Here is a 24556-nt window from a genome sequence, read left to right as displayed (position 1 = left end):
ATAGACATTCATTCAACCATGTAGATGCAACTTTTATAAACTTAAAATAAATATTAACCATTATTCATGGCTTAATACTAAGTGTGGGATCTATCCCAAGCCAACACATTTGGCCAAATCTCCAAGACTCAAAATAATAAGTTCTAATCCTATACATGCCATATTCAAAAATATAAATCCAACTATACCGAATGTTTCAGCTGATAGTGTGATCGATATCTCTGACTTTCGGGATCCTTAAGCTAGTTAGGCGGCACTGAAAGAAATGCAAGGGAAAGGGAGTAAGCATAAAGCTTAGTAAGTTGCATATAAATATACAACAATAAGTCTACAATTTGCCAACAACTTATAAAACCATAGTCGGCATAAGCATTACTTACTCTTTACTTCATACAAATCACATAGCATATACAATGAGTTCACATCTTATACATATGTATCACTTAGGTACCTGTAATACTTACAATACAATTATACTTTTCTCATTAACTTAAATTTATAACTCTCGCCGTTGAACCATTCGGAACACTACTGGACATTCCATAGGCCTCAATCATGGGTAAAGTTTTGATGCCATGTCCCAGACATGGTCTTACACTAACACATCTCGTAGCCGATGCATGTCCCAGACATGTCTTATACTGGATTACATCCCGAGGTTGATGTATGTCCTAGACATGTCTTACACTAGCACTCGTCTCAATGCCGATGCCATGTCCCAGACATGGTCTTACACTAGCTCTCATAATGTGGCCAATGCATGTCCCAGACATGTCTTACACTAGCTCACACAAATGACCCAAGTGATACGGCAGGAATATTCGATTTACTTCCTAAGGTCCCAACGAGAATTCTACTATCTCAATGATCATTACATATTCTCAATCTTGAAATCAAGCAATTCATGCCATATCTATTCAATGACAATTTAAATAGGGAGAGTAGAAATGTAGTTATATTATTTACATACAACTTACCTCAGATTTCAAAATGTAACGACTATACGGTTTAGTCGATTTGCTTGGCTTTCCCCCGGTCTTGGTTCGGATTTGACAATTCTTGATCAATATTAGCAAAATACACTCGTTTAGTCACTAATTACAATTAGGCAATTGAAAATTCACATTTTCAGTAAAATGACCATTTTGCCCCTAGACTTTGGCAAAATGACCATTTTAGCCCTATGCCCAAAAATTGATTTTTATCGAATTTCTTCACCTCTTAAGCTTAGTTGAACTCTTTTTACTGCTATAGCAACCTAAAATTCCCACTATTTCACACACTTATCACTTATTTTGCAACTTATGCAAAATAGTCCCTTTAGGTGTTTTCATGCTAACACCTTTCACAAAAGTTGTTTATAAGACAACCAAGACTCATTTTCTTCCATAAAAACTCAGCAAAAAACAAAAATTCTTTTATGGAAAAACCCTAAACTCTTTATCATTTTGCAAGATAGCACCCTCATTTGAAAACTCATGCTTCAAGGGTCTCAAAAGTACAAAAATATTTTAGGAAAGCCATTAGGATCACTTACTTGTGAGTGCTTCAAGTTGCTGCAAATTTTTGAAGCTTAAAACCCCAACAATGGCTGATATTTTTAGCTAAGAAGAAATGGGAAATAGGGTGATATCATTTCCTTTTTCTATTTTCTATTTTAGTCAAAATTGGTCACCTAATCCCACCAAAAATTGAAATGTTTGACCACACATGTCTCCTATGGCAGGCCACCCTATTTCTAGGGGTCTAATTGCCCTTTAAAGGCCCCCCAATTTAGGTTCTCTAGCTATTTAACTGATAAACCGTAATTTATACATATTTTTATCCCATGCTTAGCATATTTTTGGACAAATTATCCTTAGATTTGGTGAATTTGATGCTCTTAATCCTTTAATTTCATGTTTTATACTTAGGTGAGCATATGAGAGTAAAAAGAACAAGAAACAGGCCAAAAACGAAGAAAATGGGTCAACATAGGAAATCAACACGACCTGGACTTCCTTACACGGATATACCACACGCCCATCTCTATTCAACAGACTCGGACACGGGTCAAAGCACTTGCACACGGGCGTGTCCCTGTCGAGCCCAAGTCTAGTCCTATTCCCCAGGAGGTACCTAGAAAAGATACACGGAGTATGAGGCAAGGAATTACTCGAAGAAAGCCAATTGATCGATCTCAGAAGCCAAATTATCCTTCAAGACTGAAGATCTCCCTTCAATTTCCTTCGGGAGGTTTTGGGTTTTCTTTATGTTTTGTTATCATTATTCTTCTGAGATGTTCTTTTTTACACTTATGAACTAAATCCCCTAAATACCCAAGGTGAATAAAACCTAAGACAGATCTTGTTATTATTTTCTGAATTATATGATAAATATTTGACTTGTTCTTAATTATGAGTTCTTAATTCTTGTGTTAATATTCCAGGATATTGATTCAAGTATTGATGTGCTTATTCAGAGGAGCAAAAGTCCCTGTCTAAGAGTAGATCTAGCATAATTAAGCGGAGTTGATTGCACGCCTAGACATAGGGTGACATAATTTTGTAACGCCCCGTACCCGAGACCGTCGCCGGAGTCGAACACAAGGTGTTAAAAGACTTAATTCATTTCTTAAACAGCTCAAACAATTTATTTTTAAAATTTTCAGTCAAGCTAGCAATCTGCGTCATAGTCGCTTAAAAATTCATATCTCGAGTTCCAAAACTCGAAATCCAATTTTGTAAATTTTCCCTAAAACTAGACTAATATATCTATTTACTAATTTTTTTCTAGAATTTTTGGTCTATAAAATTAGTACAGTTTATTAGTTAAAGTCTCCCCTATTTCAGGGTTCGACTGCTCTGACCTTTGTGTTTTACGAATCAGATATCTCCTTGTACAGATTTCAATGACTATGAAGTTTGTTTCTAATAAAACTAGACTCAATAAGGAATCTGTACATATAAATCATGACTTATAATTATCTTTGAAAAATTTATGGTGAATTTCCAAAGTCAGAACAGGGGATCCAGAAATCGCTCTGGACCTGTTTCACAAAAATTTAAACATCTCATAATATATAACTCATATACCTATTTTGTTCCATCCATATGAAAATAGACTCATAATTATTCAATTCCATATTTTATTCATCATCTAATTGTATCTACACTATTTTTAATGATTTTTAAAACACACATCACTGTTGCTGTCTGAATCTATTTTATTTTAAATTTTACCTATTTCATGGTTTCCATGGATTAGCAAGCAATTTAGCATACATAACACCAAATATGATCATGATTAGCCATTCCAATGGATAATCATTACCAAGCATTTCCATACCACTCAATAACCATATCATAAGACCATATATACAAAATGATTATAATGCTATACATGCCATACTCAAAATATACAAGCCATTATGCCAAGATGGTATACGGATAGTGTGAGTGTGCCTCCGAATCGCTCCCCGATTTCGAGCTGGCTTGTTAACACTACAAGGAATGAAAAGGAGGGAGTAAGCATAAATGCTTTGTAAGCTCACATGCAAATAGCAAGTAACACAACTATATACGCAAACATAAAACATCATTTGCATAATCATCACCGAGACATTCATATCACATTTTCATTTATCATCTTACCATATTGTTGTTATATCGAGTTTTCAACCCGAGGGTTAAGTACATACCTGTTCAAAGTATTCATTTCACAAAACTTACCAATACGTCCCTTTCATCTCGAGTATTCCTCCATTTGAGTAGAATTTTACCCGTTGAACACATCATAATATAATTCGGATACATGGAAAGTTTGCGCATAAGTGCCACATTTGTAGCCAAGCTACCATGTAAACCGCCCATAAGTGAACTCGGACTCAACTCAACGAGCTCGGATGCCTAGTTACATCTCTCGAACTCGGACTCAACTCAACGAGTTCGGACATTCGCATCCATAAGTGAACTCGGACTCAACTCAACGAGTTCAGATGCCCAAATATCCTAGTGACATGTCACTTGTATCCTAATCCATTCCTATGGTTCAACGGGACCATTTTCCCAATCATGTGTCTCAACCATCTTCTACGGAATGCCGTTACCGATACTCGGTAGTATTTCACATTTTCCAAGTATATCACATAATTTGACATATTAACAAACAATTATCACAGTATAATATTTCATAATAATTATCATATCATTTAAATAACATTAAAAAATTTAAAATAATAACTATGTTACCAACATTTACATATGAACTTACCTTGTATGCGAAAATGGCTACTTTTACCATTTCGTCCACAACTTGGTATTTTCCCCATTTTAGCTCGAATTTTAGTTTTCCTTGCTCTATCATTTAAAATATAGTCTAATTAGGACCCACATTATAAAAATTGACCCAAAATCATATTTTAGAAAAATTACAGTTTTGCCCCTAAACTTTTGCATATTTACACTTTTGCCCCAAAGCTCGTAAATTAAACTTCAGCCTATTTTCTTATGTTTTATGACATGCTGATCATTTTCCTTCTATGGTAACATCAAATTCTCACTCTAACATGTACTTATGACTATTAGGTATTTTTATCGATTAAGCCCTTTTGCTCGTTTTCACTTAAAACCGAGTAGTACAAGTTGTCTAACATAATTTAAAACCTCATATTCTATCATAAAACACCAAAATACACAAATTTCACCTATGGGTATTTTTCCAAATATGAACCCTAGGTTGAATTATTGCTAGCATAAGCTTAATCGAGCTACCGGACTCCAAAACGTAAAATCATTAAAAATGAGGCTAGAACGGACTTACAATCGAGCTTGGAAGCTTGAAAACCCTAGCCATGGTTACTCCTTGCTATATTCGGCCATGGGGTTGAAGATGAGCAAAATTGGCTTTTAATTTTGTATTTTAATTCATTTTACCCCTAAATGACCAAAATGCCCTTACTACTAAACTTTCCAAAAATTCCATCCATGTCCAATTTTTGTCCGTAGACTTAGAAATTGATAAAATTGCTATTTAAGACCTCCTAATTAATATTTCAAAACAATTTCATACTAGAAACTTCTAGAATGCAAGTTTTACAAATTATTCGATTTAGTCCCTAATTTCAATTTAAGCACTTTATGCATAAAATTTCTTCACGAAATTTTCACACAATCATGCAATCATATCATAGAATCAAAATAATCATAAAATAATTATTTCTATCCTGGATTTTGTGGTCACGAAACTGTTATTCCGACTAGGCCCAAAATCAGGATATTACAACTCTCCCCCCCTTTAGGGATTTTCGTCCCCGAAAATCTTACCAGAAAAGTGGTCTTCACTTTTAATCTCATATTTGGTGCCGAAAAACTTTCACTTAGGCTATACCTCCAATACATCTCTTTAATTTCTCATATGATCTGAAAGCTTACAGTCTCAACTCTCAACTGTTCTTAAATTTTCAACCCTTCTCAGTTTCCCATGATATCATGACATAAAACTCGGATCTTAACTTGATTAATGGAGACCGAATTCGAGAAATCCAACAATCAAAGAGACCTAAAATTCCATGAATCGATGAGTAGGAATTCATTCAATACTGAGATATGATTTATAGATCTCGCTAAACATTTAACAATAGGATACATCACATTTTCCTCTTTCTGCTATGGAATTAATTCTGATATGGTCTCAAGAATAATACTTCTCATTTCCATCCCATTATCAACACCGACAAGGATAATTTTGATAGATTCCAATGCTCGCTTTAACCCTTTAACAACTCCGATTTTATGTAACATCGAAAGCTCTAAACTATCACATTACCTCACCGTCTTGAAACACATCACAATTCATACAACAAGACATTCTTGAAAGTCGAAGTCTTTACTCAATGTAGACTAGTCTAGTTCGGGCGCTTGGTTACCAATATTCTCATCTATCCAAACTTTGTCAACATGTAATAAACTTTTCAGCTTTCACAAGACGAAAACCTTGTCATTCGTAGTGACTTTAACTAATATCCAACTCTTTCTAATAAATATACACTTCTTGTTCAGACTATTTACTCTTTTATCAGTACAAAAATGAAATTATATTATCAGACTTGAGAAAAATAATCCTGACATAATTGTCACATGAAATCTTTCAAATAAATAATTCACCATACCGACTAAAACTCGCGCTTTTATCACCTATGCCTTTATTGATGTCAAATCCTTACGTAAATTAGAAAAAATCCCAATACTAAAATCACCACATTACCAAGATCAAATTAGAAGTATAGTCATATTTGACATGATTATCACGAGTGAAGAACGTTACTTGAACATGAGTCATAATTGACAAATTATAGAACAAAGATAACAAGAAAACCGAATAAATAAATCCAAGATACGATACTATGCCGAAGAATCGAAAACCAATCTCATAGAGAAAATACAGAATACCCCGATAATTCTTCAAAGAAAGAAAGTCCAAAAGAAAACATCATTTAATCCCATTGGAATCAAATATAACAAGAACAATATATCTTCCCTGTAATATCCTGATTTTGGGCCTAGTCAGAATAGTGGTTTCGTGACCACAAAATCCGAGATATAAATAATTATTTTATGATTATTTTAAGGTCTATGATATGATTGCATGATTGTGTGAAAATTTCGTGAAGAAATTTTATGCATAAAGTGCTTAATTTGAAATTTGGGACTAAATTGAATAAATTGCAAAACTTGTGTTCTAGAAGTATTTTGCATAAAATTGAATTAGATTATTAATTAGAGGTCCTTAAAGAGTAATTTTACCAATTTCTAAGTCTATGGACAAAAATTAGGACATGGAAGGAATTTTTGGAAAGTTTAGTAGTAAGGGCATTTTGGTCATTTAGGGTAAAATGAATTAAAATACACAATTAAAAGCCAATTTTGCTCATCTTCAACCCCATGGCCGAATATAGCAAGGAGAAACCATGGTTAGGGTTTTCAAGCTTCCAAGCTTGATTGTAAGTCCGTTCTAGCCTCGCTTTTAATGATTTTTACGTTTTGGAGTCCCTAGCTCGATTTAGCTTATGCTAGCAATAATTTAACCTAGGGTTTATATTTGGAAAAATACCCATAGGTGAAATTTGTGTATTTTGGTGTTTTATGATAGAATATGAGGTTTTAAATTATGTTAGACAACTTGTGCTACTCGGTTTTAAGTGAAAACGAGCAAAAGGGCTTAATCCAGAAAAATACCTAATAGTCATAAGTACATGTTAGAGTGAGAATTTGATGTTTCCATAGAAGGAAAAATGATCAGCATGTCATAAAACATAAGAAAATAGGCTGAATTTTAATTTACGAGCTTTGGGGCAAAAGTGTAAATATGCAAAAGTTTAGGGCAAAATTGTAATTTTTCCAAAATATGATTTTGGGTCAATTTGAATAATGTGAGTCCTAATTAGACTATATTTTAAATGATAGAATAGGAAAACTGAAATTGGGCTAAAATGGGGAAAATACCAAGTTGTGGATTTAAATGGTAAAATAGCCATTTTCGCATACGAGGTAAGTTCATGTGTAAATAATGTAGCATAATGGTTATTTTAAGTTATTGATGTTAATTATATGTTAAGCTGAATTTTATTATGAAATGTATGCTTTGTGGTTAATTTCAAATAATATGTAAATTATGTGAACTACTTGTTAAATATAATTGTTACTGAGTATTGATTTCGGCATTCTACTAAGACGGCAAGGATAAGTGTTCGAGGAAAAAGCCCGCTTGAACCTTAGGAATAGATTAGGATACAAGTGACATGTCACTAGGATGGTTGAGCATCCGAACTCGTTGAGTTGAGTCCGAGTTCACTTATGGATGCGAGCGTCTGAACTCGTTGAGTTGAGTCCGAGTTCGTGAGATGTAACTAGGCATCCAAACTCGTTGAGTTGAGTCCGAGTTCACTTATGGATGCGAACGCCCGAGCTCGTTGAGTTGAGTCCGAGTTCACTTATGGGCGGGTTACATGGTAGCTTGGCTACATATGTGGCACTTATGTGCAAGTTATCCATGTATCCGAATTATATTCCGATGTGTTCAACGGGAAAAGTTCTACTCAAATGGAGGAATACTCAAGATGAAAGGGACGTATTGGTAAGTGTTGTGAAATGGATACCCTCGGGTTGAAAACTCGATATAACAACAATATGGTAAGATGATAAATGAAAAGGTGATTTGAATGTCTTGGTGATGATTATGCAAATGATGTTTTATGTTTGCTTATATGGTTATGTTACTTGCTATTTGCATGTGAGCTTACTAAGCATTTATGCTTACTCCTCCTTTTCATTCCTTGTAGTGTTGACAAGCCAGCTCGAAATCGAAACGGTCGGAGGCACGCTCACACTATCCGTATACCATCTTGGCATAATGGCTTGTATATTTTGAGTATGGCATGTATAGCATTATAATCATTTTATATGTATGGTCTTATGATATGGTTATTGAGTGGTATGGAAATAGAAATGCTTGGTAATGATTAGCCATTGGAATGGCTAATCATGATCATATTTGGTATTATGTATGTCAAATTGCTAGCTAATCCATGGAAACCATGAAATAGGTAAAATTTACCATAAAATAGATTCAGACAGCAGCAGTGACGTGAGTTTAAAAAATCACTAAAAATAGTAGAAATGGAATTAAATAATGAATAAGTTATGGAATCGAAGCTTGATGAGTCTATTTTCATATGAAATAAGCGAAACAGGTATATGAGCTATATTTTATGAGATGTTTAAATTTTTGTGAAATAGGGCCAGAGAGATTTCTGGATCCCCTGTTCTGAATTTGGAAATTCACCATAAATTTTACAAAGATAATTAGAAGTCATGATTTATATGTACAGATTCCTTATTGAGTCTAGTTTTATTAGAGATAAACGGCATAGTCATTGAAGCTCTGTACAGGGAGATATCTGATTTGTAATACACTGAGGTCAGAGTAGTTGAACCCTGAAATAGGGAGACTTTAACTAATAAACTGTACTAATTGGCCCAATCAAAATTCTAGAAAAAATTAGTAGATATATATATGAGTCTAGTTTCAGGAAAAATTTACGGAATTGGATTTCGAGTTTCAGTAACTCGAGATATGATTTTAAAGCGACTGTGATGCAGTTAGCCAGCTTGTCTGGAAATTTTAAAATGAATTGTATGAGCTGTTTAATTAATGAATTAAGTCCGTTAACACCTCGTGTTCGACTCGCAATGGTCTCGGTGCGGGTGTTACATTTAGTGGTATCGAGCAGGTTTAGTCGGTTCTCGACTAACCTAGCATGTTTAAAAGTTTAGCTATACATGCCAGCGATCGTGATAGTGTGATGTCTTCCGACGCCGTATAAGTACCGTCTTATTTAGACAGGTACTCTCCAACCGAGTTGCGCCAACCATGTTCAATGTTAAGTAAAGGTATTTGAGTAAAATTATGATTATGATAAGTCTCGGTTCAAAAAAGTATGAATAAAAGTTTATGATACATATGTGATAATATGTGAGATGAAAGTTCATGTTGTGATAAATATCTATATTTGCTTAATGCTCATACGATGTAGTGTATGTGGCTTACTTGATAAGATGAACGGAATAAATAGAAAGTAGAAGAGGTATGAATAAAGGTCATAATATTATGATACGAATGAAAATGTCCTTATCTTGATTGGATGTCGAATGTTGATGAATGTTAATGGTATATAATTTTTATGAGGTAAAGGATTATAATGAAATGAACTTATCTATGTTAAATTGTTGGACTGAATTATATGATTGTAATGATATGTACATGATGATGCACGAAATGCAAGTTGTGATTGTGGTGCAAATATCTATGTTTGTTTGGCCTTATATAATGTCATGAGCATGAATTAATTTAATTAAATGAATGGATAAGTAAAGCTATCTAGAAAACATAGAATGTATGCATAAGTATATTGTCTAAATGGGACAATAGGAAAATTGGTGTAAGCCAACATGAATGAATGACATGATTTTGATGATGTTACTATGATGATGGAAGTTGTGTCATATGTGTATGTATAAGAAAGTCGAGTCGAGGTCCTACAACCCTCCCCTTACCAAAGTGGTACTTATAATGGAATTTCATGAGATTTGTATTGAATAAGTTTCTTGTTGAAAACCCAAAGAGTTCAAAGATAGAATAATTATAAGTATGATCCGAGATTGAAAATGAGCTGATAAGTAAAGTCGAGCCGAAAAGTATCGATTGATATAAAGATTATTGGAATTATGCCTTTGTCCAGTTAGAGAAGGAATTCTCTTTGGTAAATCGAATTACTCAAGTGCAAGGTCGAGAAAAGTGTAAATCAAAATTTATTCGAATCCACATTCTTTAGTGAATGATTTAATATGAAATTTGTGACGGCAGAACTAGTTGGGGAAATGATATTTCAAATGTGAATTATCCGAGTGTGACAGCTTATGACCTACAGATTTAGCGATCTCTTTTGAGATGTTCTATGTGTTCACCCGTTCTAAATATTTCTATGGCTATTGATCTTCTAAAGAAATTCTTGTTATATGGGAATGTCTTCTAATTTGGTGTTGGATGAAAGCATTGGTAGTCCGATTGGTTTATAATTTATATTGCTCTATTTTATCGGGTATTCTATTTCATTTCGTCGATAAGAATTGATGAGAGAATTCATATGATATTATGATTCTGCTTTCTTCTACTTGATGCTTCATCGATATATATGTATGGGAAGATATATTGATCTTGTTATATTTGATTTCAGTGATTAAATAATGTTTTCTTTTGGACTTTCTTTCTTTGAAGAATTATCGTGGTATTCTCGTATTTTCTCTATGAATTTGGTTTTCGATTCTCCCATAGTATCGTATCTTGGGTTTCTTTATCCTGGATCTCTTTATTCGGATTTCTTTATTCGGGTTTCTCTATCTTGGATTTCTTTATTCGGTTTTCTTGTTATCTTTGTTCCATAATTTGTCAATTATGACTCATGTTCAAGTATCGTTCTTCACTTCGTGATAATCATGTCAAATATGACTATACTTCTAATTTGATCTTGGTAATGTGGTGATTTTAGTATTGGGATTTTTCTAATTTCTATGTAAGGATTTGACATCAAGAAAGGCATAGGTGATAAAAGCGCGAGTTTTAGTCGGTATGGTAAATTATTTATTTGAAAGATTTCATGTGACAATTATGTCGGATTATTTTCCCAAGTTTGATAATAGAATTTCATTTTGTACAGATCAAAGAGTAAATAGTTTGAACGAGAAGTCTATATTTATTAGAAAGAGTTGAATATTAGTTTAAGTCACTACTGAATGATAAGGTTTCCATCTTGTGAAAGCTGAAAAGTTTATTACATGTTGACAAAGTTCGGATAGATGAGAATATTGGTAACCAAAGCGTCCCGAACTAGACTAGTCTACATTGAGCAAAGACTTCGACTTTCAAGAATGTATTGTTGTATGAATTGTGATGTGTTTCAAGACAAAGGAGGTAATGTGATAGTTTAGAGCATCCGATGTTACATAAAATCGGAGTTGTTAAAGGGTTAAAGCCGAGCATTGGGATCTATCAAAATTATCCTTGTCAATGTTGATATTGGGATGGAAATGAGAAGGATTATTCTTGAGGCCATATCGAATTATTTCTATGGCGGAAAGAGGAAAATGTGATGTATCCTATTGTTAAATGTTTGGCGAGATCTATAAATCACATCTCAGATTGAATGAATTCCTACTCATCGATTCATGGAATTTCGTGTCTCTTTGATTGTTGGATTTCTTGGAATTCGGTCTCCATTAAATCAAGTTGAGATCCGGTTTTATGTCATGATATCATGGGAAATTAACAAGGGTTGAAAATTTAAGAACAGTTGAGAGTTGAGACTGTAAGCTTTTAGATCATATGAGAAATTGAAGAGATGTATTGAGGTACAGTCTAAGTGCAAGTTCTTGACACCAAATATGAGATTAAAAGTGAAGACCACTTTTACGGTAAGATTTTCGGGGACGAAAATCCTCGAAGGGGAGAGTTGTAATATCCCGATTTTGGGCCTAGTCGAATAGTGGTTTCGTGACCACAAAATCCGAGATATAAATAATTATTTTATGATTATTTTAAGGTCTATGATATGATTGCATGATTGTGTGAAAATTTCGTGAAGAAATTTTATGCATAAAGTGCTTAATTTGAAATTTGGGACTAAATTGAATAAATTGCAAAACTTGTGTTCTAGAAGTATTTTGCATAAAATTGAATTAGATTATTTATTAGAGGTTCTTAAAGAGTAATTTTACCAATTTCTAAGTCTATGGACAAAAATTAGGACATGGAAGGAATTTTTGGAAAGTTTAGTAGTAAGGGCATTTTGGTCATTTAGGGGTAAAATGAATTAAAATACACAATTAAAAGCCAATTTTGCTCATCTTCAACCCCATGGCCGAATATAGCAAGGAGAAACCATGGCTAGGGTTTTTAAAGCTTCCAAGCTTGATTGTAAGTCCGTTCTAGCCTCGTTTTTAATGATTTTTACGTTTTTGGAGTCCCGGTAGCTCGATTTAGCTTATGCTAGCAATAATTTAACCTAGGGTTTATATTTGGAAAAATACCCATAGGTGAAATTTGTGTATTTTGGTGTTTTATGATAGAATATGAGGTTTTAAATTATGTTAGACAACTTGTGCTACTCGGTTTTAAGTGAAAACGAGCAAAAGGGCTTAATCGGTAAAAATACCTAATAGTCATAAGTACATGTTAGAGTGAGAATTTGATGTTGCCATAGAAGGGAAAAATGATCAGCATGTCATAAAACATAAGAAAATAGGCTGAATTTTAATTTACGAGCTTTGGGGCAAAAGTGTAAATATGCAAAAGTTTAGGGGCAAAATTGTAATTTTTCCAAAATATGATTTTGGGTCAATTTGAATAATGTGAGTCCTAATTAGACTATATTTTAAATGATAGAGCAAGGAAAACTGAAATTAGGGCTAAAATGGGGAAAATACCAAGTTGTGGACGAAATGGTAAAAATAGCCATTTTCGCATACGAGGTAAGTTCATGTGTAAATAATGTAGCATAATGATTATTTTTAAGTTATTGATGTTAATTATATGTTAAGCTGAATTTTATTATGAAATGTATGCTTTGTGGTTAATTTCAAATAATATGTAAATTATGTGAACTACTTGTTAAATATAATTGGTACTTGAGTATTGATTTCGGCATTCTACTAAGACAGCAAGGATAAGTGTTCGAGGAAAAAAGCCCGTTTGAACCTTAGGAATAGATTAGGATACAAGTGACATGTCACTAGGATGGTTGAGCATCCGAACTCGTTGAGTTGAGTCCGAGTTCACTTATGGATGCGAGCGTCTGAACTCGTTGAGTTGAGTCCGAGTTCGTGAGATGTAACTAGGCATCCGAGCTCGTTGAGTTGAGTCCGAGTTCACTTATGGGTGGGTTACATGGTAGCTTGGCTACATATGTGGCACTTATGTGCAAGTTATCCATGTATCCGAATTATATTCCGATGTGTTCAACGGGTAAAGTTCTACTCAAATGGAGGAATACTCAAGATGAAAGGGACGTATTGGTAAGTGTTGTGAAATGGATGCTTTAAACAGGTATGTACTTAACCCTCGGGTTGAAAACTCGATATAACAACAATATGGTAAGATGATAAATGAAAAGGTGATATGAATGTCTTGGTGATGATTATGCAAATGATGTTTTATGTTTGCTTATATGGTTATGTTACTTGCTATTTGCATGTGAGCTTACTAAGCATTTATGCTTACTCCCTCCTTTTCATTCCTTGTAGTGTTGACAAGCCAGCTCGGAAATCGAAAACGGTTGGAGGCACGCTCACACTATCCGTATACCATCTTGGCATAATGGCTTGTATATTTTGAGTATGGCATGTATAGCATTATAATCATTTTATATGTATGGTCTTATGATATGGTTATTGAGTGGTATGGAAATAGAAATGCTTGGTAATGATTAGCCATTGGAATGGCTAATCATGATCATATTTGGTATTATGTATGTCAAATTGCTAGCTAATCCATGGAAACCATGAAATAGGTAAAATTTACCATAAAATAGATTCAGACAGCAGCAGTGACGTGAGTTTAAAAAATCACTAAAAATAGTATAAATGGAATTAAATAATGAATAAGTTATGGAATCGAAGCTTGATGAGTCTATTTTCATATGGAATAAGCAAAACAGGTATATGAGCTATATTTTATGAGATGTTTAAATTTTTGTGAAACAGGGCCAGAGAGATTTCTGGATCCCCTATTCTGAATTTGGAAATTCACCATAAATTTTACAAAGATAATTAGAAGTCATGCTTTATATGTACAGATTCCTTATTGAGTCTAGTTTTATTAGAGATAAACGGCATAGTCATTGAAGCTCTGTACAGGGAGATATCTGATTCGTAATACACTGAGGTCAGAGTAGTTGAACCCTGAAACAGGGGAGACTTTAACTAATAAACTGTACTAATTGGCCCAACCAAAAATTCTAGAAAAAAATTAGTAGATATATATATGAGTCTAGTTTCAGGAAAAATTTACGAAATTGGATTTCGAGTTTCGTAACTCGAGATATGATTTTTAAAGCGACTGTGATGCAGTTAGCCAGCTTGTCTGGAAATTTTAAAATGAATTGTATGAGCTGTTTAATTAATGAATTAAGTCCGTTAACACCTCGTGTTCGACTCCGGCAACGGTCTCGGGTACGGGGTGTTACATTCCCATACATATATATCAGATGAAGCATCAAGTAGAAGAAACAGAATCATAATATCATATGTATTCTCTCATCAATTCTTATCAGACGAAATGGAATAGAATACCCGATGAAATAGAGCAATATAAATTATAAACCAATTAGACTACCAATGCTTTCATCCAACACTAGAATTAGAAGACATTCCTATATAACAAGAATTTCTTCAAAAGATCAATAGCCATAGAAATATTTCTAAGAACGGGTAAACACATAGAACATCTCAAAAGAGACTGCTAAATCTGTCCAGTCATAACTGTCACACTCAGATAGTTCACATTTCAAATATCATTTCCCCAACTAGTTCTGCCATCACAAATTTCATGCTCATGACATCATATAAGGCCAAACAAACATAGATATTTGCATCACAATCACAACATTCATTTCATGCATCATCATGTACATATCATTACAATCATATAATTCAGTCCAACAATTTAACATAGATAAGTTCATTTCATTATAATCCTTTATCTTATAAAAATTATATATCATTAGCCTTCATCAACATTCGACGTCCAAATCAAGACAAGGACATTTTCATTCAGATCATAATATTATGACTTTTATTCATACCTCTACTACTTTCTATTTATTCCGTTCATCTTATCAAGTAAGCCATATACACTACATCATATAAGCATTAAGCAAATATGGATAGTTATCACATATGTATCATAAACTTTTATTCATACTTTTCTGAATCGAGACTTATAATAATCATAATTTTACTCAAATACCTTCACATAACATTGAACATGGTTGGCGCAGCTTCGGTTGGAGAGTACCTGCCTAAATAAGACGGTACTCATACGCGTCGAAGACATCACACTATCACGGATCGCTGGCATGTATAGCTAAACTTTTACACATGCTAAGTTAGTCCGAGAACCGACTAAACCTGCTCGATACCACCAAATGTAACGCCCGTCTCGAGATCGTCACGAGTCGAACACGAGGTGTTAACAGACTTAATTCATTACTTAAACAGCTCAAACAATTTATTTTTAAAATTTTCAGTCAAGCTAGCAATCTGCGTCACAGTTGCTTAAAAATTCATATCTCGAGTTCAAAAACTTGAAATCCAATTCCGTAAATTTTCTCTAAACCTAGACTCATATATCTATTTACTAATTGTTTTCTAGAATTTTTGGTCTAGCAAATTAGTACAGTTTATTAGTTAAAGTCTCCCCTATTTCAGGGTTCGACTGCTCTGACCTCTGTGTATTACAAATAAGATATCTCCTTGTACAGAGTTTCAATGACTATGCCGTTTCTTTCTAATAAAACTAGACTCAATAACGAATCTGTAAATATAAATCATACCTTATAATTATCTTTGAACAATTTATGGTGAATTTCCAAAGTCAGAACAGGGGATTTAGAAATCGCTCTGGACCTGTTTCACAAAAATTTAAACATCTCATAAAATATAACTCATATATCTGTTTTGTTCCATCCATATGAAAATATACTCATAATTATTCAATTCCATATTTTATTCATCATCTAATTGTATCTCTACTATTTTTAATGATTTTTCAAACTCACATCACTGTTGCTGTCTGAATCTATTTTATGGTAAATTTTACCTATTTCATGGTTTCCATGGATTAGCTAGCAATTTAGCATACATAACACCAAATATGATCATGATTAGCCATTCCAATGGCTAATCATTACCAAGCATTTCCATACCACTCAATAACCTTATCATAAGACCATATATACAAAATGATTAATGCTATACATGCCATACTCAAAATATACAAGCCATTATGCCAAGATGGTATACGGATAGTGTGAGTGTGCCTCCGACCGTTCCCGATTTCCGAGCTGGCTTGTCAACACTACAAGGAATGAAAAGGAGGGAGTAAGCATAAATGCTTAGTAAGCTCACATGCAAATAGCAAGTAACACAACTATATACGCAAACATAAAACATCATTTGCATAATCATCACCGAGACATTCATATCACATTTTCATTTATCATCTTACCATATTGTTGTTATATCGAGTTTTCAACCCGAGGGTTAAGTACATACCTATTCAAAGTATTCATTTCACAACACTTACCAATACATCCCTTTCATCTCGAGTATTCCTCCATTTGAGTAGAATTTTACCCATTGAACACATCGGAATATAATTCGGATACATGGAAAGTTTGCACATAAGTGCCACATATGTAGACAAGCTACCATGTAACCCGCCCATAAGTGAACTCGGACTCAACTCAACGAGCTCGGGTGTTCGCATCCATAAGTGAACTCAAACTCAACTCAACGAGCTCGGATGCCTAGTTACATCTCTCGAACTCGGACTCAACTCAACGAGTTCGGACATTCGCATCCATAAGTGAACTCGGACTCAACTCAAGGAGTTCAGATGCCCAAATATCCTAGTGACATGTCACTTGTATCCTAATCCATTCCTAAGGTTCAACGGACCTTTTCCTAATCATGTGTCTCAACCATCTTCTACGGAATGCCGTTCTGATACTCGGTAGTATTTCACATTTTCCAAGTATATCACATAATTTGACATATTAACAAACAATTATCACAAGATAATATTTCATAATAATTATCATATCATTTAAATAACATTAAAACATTTAAAATAATAACTATGTTTCCAACATTTACATATGAACTTACCTTGTATGCGAAAATGGCTACTTTTACCATTTCGTCCACAACTTGGTATTTTCCCCATTTTAGCCCAAATTTTAGTTTTCCTTGCTCTATCATTTAAAATATAGTCTAATTAGGACTCACATTATACAAATTGACCCAAAATCATATTTTGGAAAAATTAAAGTTTTGCCCCTAAACTTTCGCATATTTACACTTTTGCCCCAAAGCTCGTAAATTAAACTTTAGCCTATTTTCTTATGTTTTATGACATGATGATCATTTTTCCCTTCTATGGTAACATCAAATTCTCACTCTAACATGTACTTATGACTATTAGATATTTTTACTGATTAAGCCCTTTTGCTTGTTTTCACTTAAAACCGAGTAGTACAAGTTGTCTAACATAATTTAAAACCTCATATTCTATCATAAAACACCAAAATACACAAATTTCACCTATGGGTATTTTTCCAAATATGAACCCTAGGTTGACTTATTGCTAGCATAAGCTTAATCGAGCTACCGGGACTCCAAAAACGTAAAAATCATTAAAAATGAGGCTAGAACGGACTTACAATCGAGCTTGGAAGCTTGAAAAACCCTAGCCATGGTTTCTCCTTGCTATATTCGGCCATGGGGTTGAAGATGCGAAAAATTGGCTTTTAATTTTGTATTTTACTTCATTTTACCCCTAAATGACCAAAATGCCCTTGCTACTAAACTTTCCAAAAATTCCATCCATGTCCAATTTTTGTCCGTAGACTTAGAAATTGGTAAAATTTCTATTTAAGACCTCCTAATTAATATTTCAAAACAATTTCATACTAGAAACTTCTAGAATGCAAGTTTTACAAATTATTCGATTTAGTCCCTAATTTCAATTTAAGCACTTTATGCATAAAATTTCTTCACAAAATTTTCACACAATCATGCAATCATATCATAGACCTCAAAATAATCATAAAATAATTATTTCTATCCCGGATTTTGTGGGCACGAAACTGCTATTCCGACTAGGCCCAAAATCAGGATATTACAAATTTTGTCGGATTAGGGTGAAACCTAATAAAGGAATCCATAGATTGAGTTAATGCAACACTAGGGGTTTTAATTAGAAAGAGATTTCAATTAATCAACCTAGGGTTAGACGTTGTTAGTCTCGAGAGAGATAATAATATAACTTAGGGATTTCTACGGATCAAATCAAGTGAATAAATCGTCTGATTCAGAGTCAAATAACAAGTGAAGTCTAGGTGGATTTTTCCCTTGGGTATTGTCCAAATTAATCAGCTCTTCCCAAAAGTATTTCCCCAATTTTCCTCCTATGCATTCTTAGTTTAGTAATTAGTTTAGATAAAACAAACCCCTTTATTTCTAGGCTAGATAATAAAAAGAGAGTTAATACTAGTACTTTTAGTTCCTTTGGGTTCGACATCCCGGTCTTGCCATAAGCTATACTACTGTTCGATAAGGTGCGCTTGCCTTTGTCGTGATAATAGTTAGTTTTCAAGAATGAACATTCATAAATTATAAAACTTATCGCGATTTGTTTACATCAAGTTTTTGGCGTCGTTGCCGGGGAACTAAGATATTAGGAACACTTAATTTTTATTACTTCAGCCATTTATTTTATTGCAATTTAAATTTTATTTTGATTTTTGTTACTAAATTTTCTTTTTCCTTCTAGCAGGTTTTTATAGTTTATGACTAGAAGAAACCTATCGGGACCATTACTTTTTGACAGTGAGATCGATCGCACAGCTCATAGAAACCGAAGAGAAATAAGGTGAAGCCTAAGATACACAGAAGAATAACAAGAGGATGATATTTCCACCACAACCGAGGAGATGGCTGAACATCAGGAAAACCCGCTACCTCCTGCGATTGCTGCTGATCCAGTAAATCAGAATCCTGCTCCGCGCACTATGTATGATTATGCTAAACCTACTTTAACAGGAACTGAGTCAAGTATTGTTAGGCCTATTATTTCTGCAAATAATTTTGAACTGAAATCTAACATGATTCAAATGATACAGCAGTTTGTTCAGTTTGATGGTTTGCAAGACGAGGACCCAAACACTCATTTGGCAAGTTTTCTGGAATTTTGCGACACTTTTAAAATCAGTGGCTTTTCTGATAATGCCATTCGGCTTCGGTTATTTCCCTTTTCATTGAGGAACAAAGCTAAACAGTGGTTGAACTCGTTAACACGAGATTCAATCACTACTTGGGAACAAATGACCAAAAAATTTTTACTTAAATATTTTTCGCTGGCTAAAACAGCTAAATTGAGGAATGATATCTCTTCTTTTGTATAGATGGATCTAGAAACACTCTATGATGCATGGGAGAGATATAAGGATCTTTGAGAAGGTGCCCTCACCATGGATTACCTTTATGGTTGTAGATTCAAACGTTTCACAATGGTGTGAACCCCTCAACAAGGCAACTTACCGACGCAGCTACTGGTGGGACTATCACTAACAAAACACCTGAAGTGGCTTACAAATTTATTGAAGAGATGTCACTGAATAACTATCAGTAGAAAGTCATGAGAACAAAGCCGACAAAAGCAGCCAGTGTTTTCAACCTCAACGCGGTTACTATGCTATCTAACCAGGTAAAACTTTTAAATAAAAAGGTTGACGATTTATATGGTTCTACTCAGGTATGTCCAGTAATGAGATGCGATTCAAATGGAGGAGGAGTACACACAGAACATCAATCCTTCAACCCTAACACCGAGGAAGAACAAGTTCAATATATGGGTAACAATAATTCTAGACCTCAAAATAACCCATACAGTAATACTTATAATGCAGGTTGGAGGAACCATCCCAATTTCTCATGGGGTGGTCAAGGAAAGCAAAGGCCACAACATCCCCCAAGTTTTCAACAACCATCTTACCAATAGGAAATGAAGTCGAACCTTGAGGAGATGCTAACAAAGTTTATCTCGGTGTCAAAAACTTGTTTTCAGAATACTGAAACAACACTTAAGAATCAACAAGCATCGATCCAAGGACTCGAAACTCAGATAGGACAACTGGCTAAATTAATTTCTGAACGACCACAAGATAGCCTACTGAGTAACATTGAATCGTGCCCAAGGGAACAACTCAATGCAATTACCATTCAAGACGAGGAAGGGTTAGTTGAACCTAGACCAAAACCAAGGCAAGGAATTGTGATAAGTAAAGGTAAAGGTGAGGTAGTCCACAGTGAGCAAAAACCGGTAAGTAAAGAGTACAAACCATGGCTGCCATACCCCAATGCGACAAGGAAAGACCGTATAGATGAACAATTTGGTAAATTCCTTAAACTATTAAAGAAATTGCATATTAACTTACCGTTTATTGAAGCTCTTTCACAGATGCCAAACGCAATTAAATTTTTAAAGGAGCTTTTAGCAAATAAGCAAAAGTTGGATGAGGCGTCACATGTGGAGATGAATGTAGTTTGCTCAGCCATTCTGCAGAATAAGCTGGCCAACAAATTGAAAGATCCAGGGAGTTTTACAATTCCTTGTTTAATTGGTAGCTTAGATGTTAGTAATGCTTTGGCTAATTTAGGGGCTAGTATTAATGTCATGCCCTATAAAATGTTTAAACAACTAGGTCTTGGGAAACCCAAACAAACTAGGATGAGCATTCAGTTAGCAGATAAAACAAATAGATTTTCTAGGGGCATTATTGAAGATGTACTCGTTAAAATTGACAAATTTATGCTCCCAATCGATTTTGTTGTTTTAGACATAGAAGAGGATAGTGACGTGTATTTAATTTTAGGAAGGCCCTTTTTAGCAACTGTTAGAACTATAATTGATGTTGGTACAGGTGAACTCACACTTCGTGTGGGGGATGAAACAATCACTCTTCAAGCTCAAAATTTTACTAATACTGATCATGTGGTGCAACCTTCTTTGCAGGAAACACGCTCGAAAAGCATACATGAGCCTTGTTCAAGTAACAAAAAAAGACCCATCTGTGAAGAACGAAGGCTATAAATCGAGGAACTAGATGAATGGCGGACACAAAAACTGAGAGCACATGATACACCAAAACCACGCCATGAGGGGCTCAATGTTTCACCAAACCAACTTAAGGTTGGAAACAAAGTACTATTAGATGCAGCAGACCCTCGTATTGCCACTTCTGAACCTACTGGAGCAATCCCTCTTACGGTACTTAGCATTTTTCCATATGGTACAATAGAGGTAATTCATCCCAAATTCGACACTTTTAAAGTAAATAGTACTCGACTAAAACCATATTTTGATGAGAATGATAACAGGAAGGAGGAGTGTAAACTCCTCGCACCGTCATGACCACGCAACAGAGAGGTAAGTCAAGCTTAGACTATAAATAAGCGCTTCTCGGGAGGCAACCCGAGCACTAATAGTGTTAACTTCTTTGAATTTTAGTTTTTAACATCTAATTCACTAACTGAGTCCTTCAACACAGGTTTTCCAGAAACCACACGGCCAGGCACACGGGCGTACCTTAGGTTGTGCCCATACCACGGGAGGCAACACGGCTGTGTAAAAACAGAGCAAAAATTTTCCTAACACGAGATTCGACAAGTTGCCACGGCAGTACGACATGGCCGCGGGCAATTCTACCAAAACAACACGGGCGGGTGACACGCCTGTGTTTAGAAGCGGTGGTTGAAATTGAGCAATTAACACGGGTGTGCGACACGCCCGTGCCCACCACCCGTGCTCGAGACTGTGAAATTAACATGGGTGTTTGCATCCATACACGGGCGTGGTAGAAGCGAATGAAGTAGGACACGACCGTCCGACACGGCCATGTGCACCAACACGCTCAACGAACACGGGCGTGGGCCGAATTTCAGATGAGCCCCAAATTTGAAAATCACGAAACACACGGCTGGAGCACGCCCGTGTGTCCTAAAATCTATATAAGCCCTTCACTATTCATCATCTCCTTCCCCAAAACCTAACCCTAGGCACCGAAATCCTCTTCCCTACCACTGATCGGCCACCCCTAGCCCTTTTCTCTTCTCTCATTTTTTCTCAACTCTCTTTCCCCTCTCTCCTCTTCTCCCCTTGCGTGACTCACATGGCCCACCACCCACACCCGTGGCTGACCCCAACCGAACCCAACCTTCACGCCGTCGCTCCTCCAACCATCGGTCCTCTTTTAACGGTTTTTTCTTCTCTTTTACTTTCTTTGGATGCTTACTAACATGATAGTCCTAATTTTAATTCTTTTATTTACATATTGCTACTGATTGTATATATTATCATCCTCATTCTTAGGATTTAGTTCACAAACTTTGTACCATACCCTGACCATGCTTAGCTACTTCCATCTAGTTTGCTTTTAATTTAGTCATGCTATCACTTTGCCATTTTCCATAAAATATCTGTCAAGTTTGATTGCTTTTGGTTGAGTCCTATTAATGTTAGAAATTTCTGATTGCATTTGTTAGTTTAATTCATTGTTAATTTCTTTTTGAATTTGTTAATATATGTTTCTTGCAGGTATATCATGTCCAATCCATGCGGCAAGAAAGCTACCGTCCTCGCCTCGAAGAAGAGGAAAAGAGCAGCATCATCCTCGGGTCCTACCACTAAGATCAGATAACCATTCCTCTAATTTCCACCGGGACCACAGGAGGAACTTTTCCAAATATTACAGGCCCACCTAGGCCGTTGCATTGACTGGGTCGCACTAGAACAAATCCAACTGGCTAACGCAGTTCGGGCCCTCCTGACGACTGACCCATGAGGGCTATTCTTTGATATCGTCGAGCCGACATACCTCGAAATCACACTTGAACTCTATTCCACCTTTCACCTTCAAGTTGTTATGACAGAGTTCGATGATCCTGGAATGGTTCAGTTTCGTCTCGGGGGTTTAGTGCACAATGTGAGTGTGCCTGAGTTCGGAGTCGCGTTTGGGCTATACACAGAGGAGTTCATGGACGACGACGACTTCGCCAACCTCCATCGCCACATCCACTACTCGCCTTCAAACTGCTGGAGGGCCCTCGTTCCTACTTCGGCCACTTATGACCCTAATCGCTCCAAGGCATCAGCTCTCGCCCCATCCTTGAGATATTTACATGCAATCCTAGCCCACACCTTGACAGGGCAGTGAGAGAGTACCGTCATCGTCAACACTAACGATTCTTACTTTTTATCGAGCATGGTGAATGGGCACGTGTTTGACCTCGCCTATTTCATCACCCTCGCCATTCGCCATCAGACGAAGCGAGATGGTAGGGAGTTGTTTCCATAGGCCCTTATGTGACTCACTTGGCACGGTACTTCGATCTCCTCAACACGGCAATGCAAGCATCCTCCCTCACTCTCATTGGTCAAATGTCCCCACAGGGTATCTCGAGTATGCTGTATATGAAGATGATCGAGCGACGATGTGGATTTGATCCTCCCCAGTACCGCCTCATCCAGTCAGCAGAATAGGAGGACCTAGAGGACATTACTGATGATGTCCCACCACCTCACGAGGATCCAGCCTCTCAGCCACCACCTATTCATCGTCCAGTTCATGCGGTGGCTTCACTCTCTGACATCTCTGAGCGCTTAACTCGATTCAAGCAACAATGTTTTTAGCGCTTTGATCACATTGATGCCACTCTACATCAGATTTGTTAGCACCTTCACATCTCATCGCCGCCCCCACCTCGCGACCCATCTAGCGATGAAGATGTTTAAAGAATTTTATTTATTATTTTTATGTTTTTACTTTTATCTTTTTAAAACTACTTTTTATTTTATTTTTTTAATTTTATTTTTACTGTATTCATAGGTTTTATTATTTATATTAAATAATTCCTACTTTCGCTATTTCTTTACAAATAATCATGCTACTTTATATTTCCTAAAGAGTTATTGATTCTATCACAGTTCTAAAGAGCCCTAAAGCTCACTATTACTTAGGTAATTGCAACTCCACTGGAAAAGGTTCTCCACGATTGCCATGTTCTACTCGACCACGACCATAGCTACCACTAGATATAATATTCTTTTAGCGTAAGAACTAAAAGTACTAGTAATGACTGTCTTTTTATTATCTAGCCTAAGAATAAAGGGGGTTTTATTTTAAGTA

General features: G+C 35.4%; 1 non-coding gene across 1 annotated transcript; it reads right to left on the bottom strand.

The window, feature by feature from the left end:
• Nucleotides 1–19741: 19741 nt before the first annotated feature.
• LOC128294672 (small nucleolar RNA R71) lies at nt 19742–19847 on the bottom strand. The gene has a single exon (XR_008284980.1). It is a non-coding gene; the product is annotated as a small nucleolar RNA R71 (small nucleolar RNA).
• Nucleotides 19848–24556: the final 4709 nt, after the last annotated feature.

The sequence above is a fragment of the Gossypium arboreum genome, chromosome 6, assembly GCF_025698485.1.
Source record: "Gossypium arboreum isolate Shixiya-1 chromosome 6, ASM2569848v2, whole genome shotgun sequence".
Classification (NCBI taxonomy): Eukaryota; Viridiplantae; Streptophyta; class Magnoliopsida; order Malvales; family Malvaceae; genus Gossypium; species Gossypium arboreum.
This window is presented reverse-complemented; position numbering and strand designations above follow the sequence as displayed.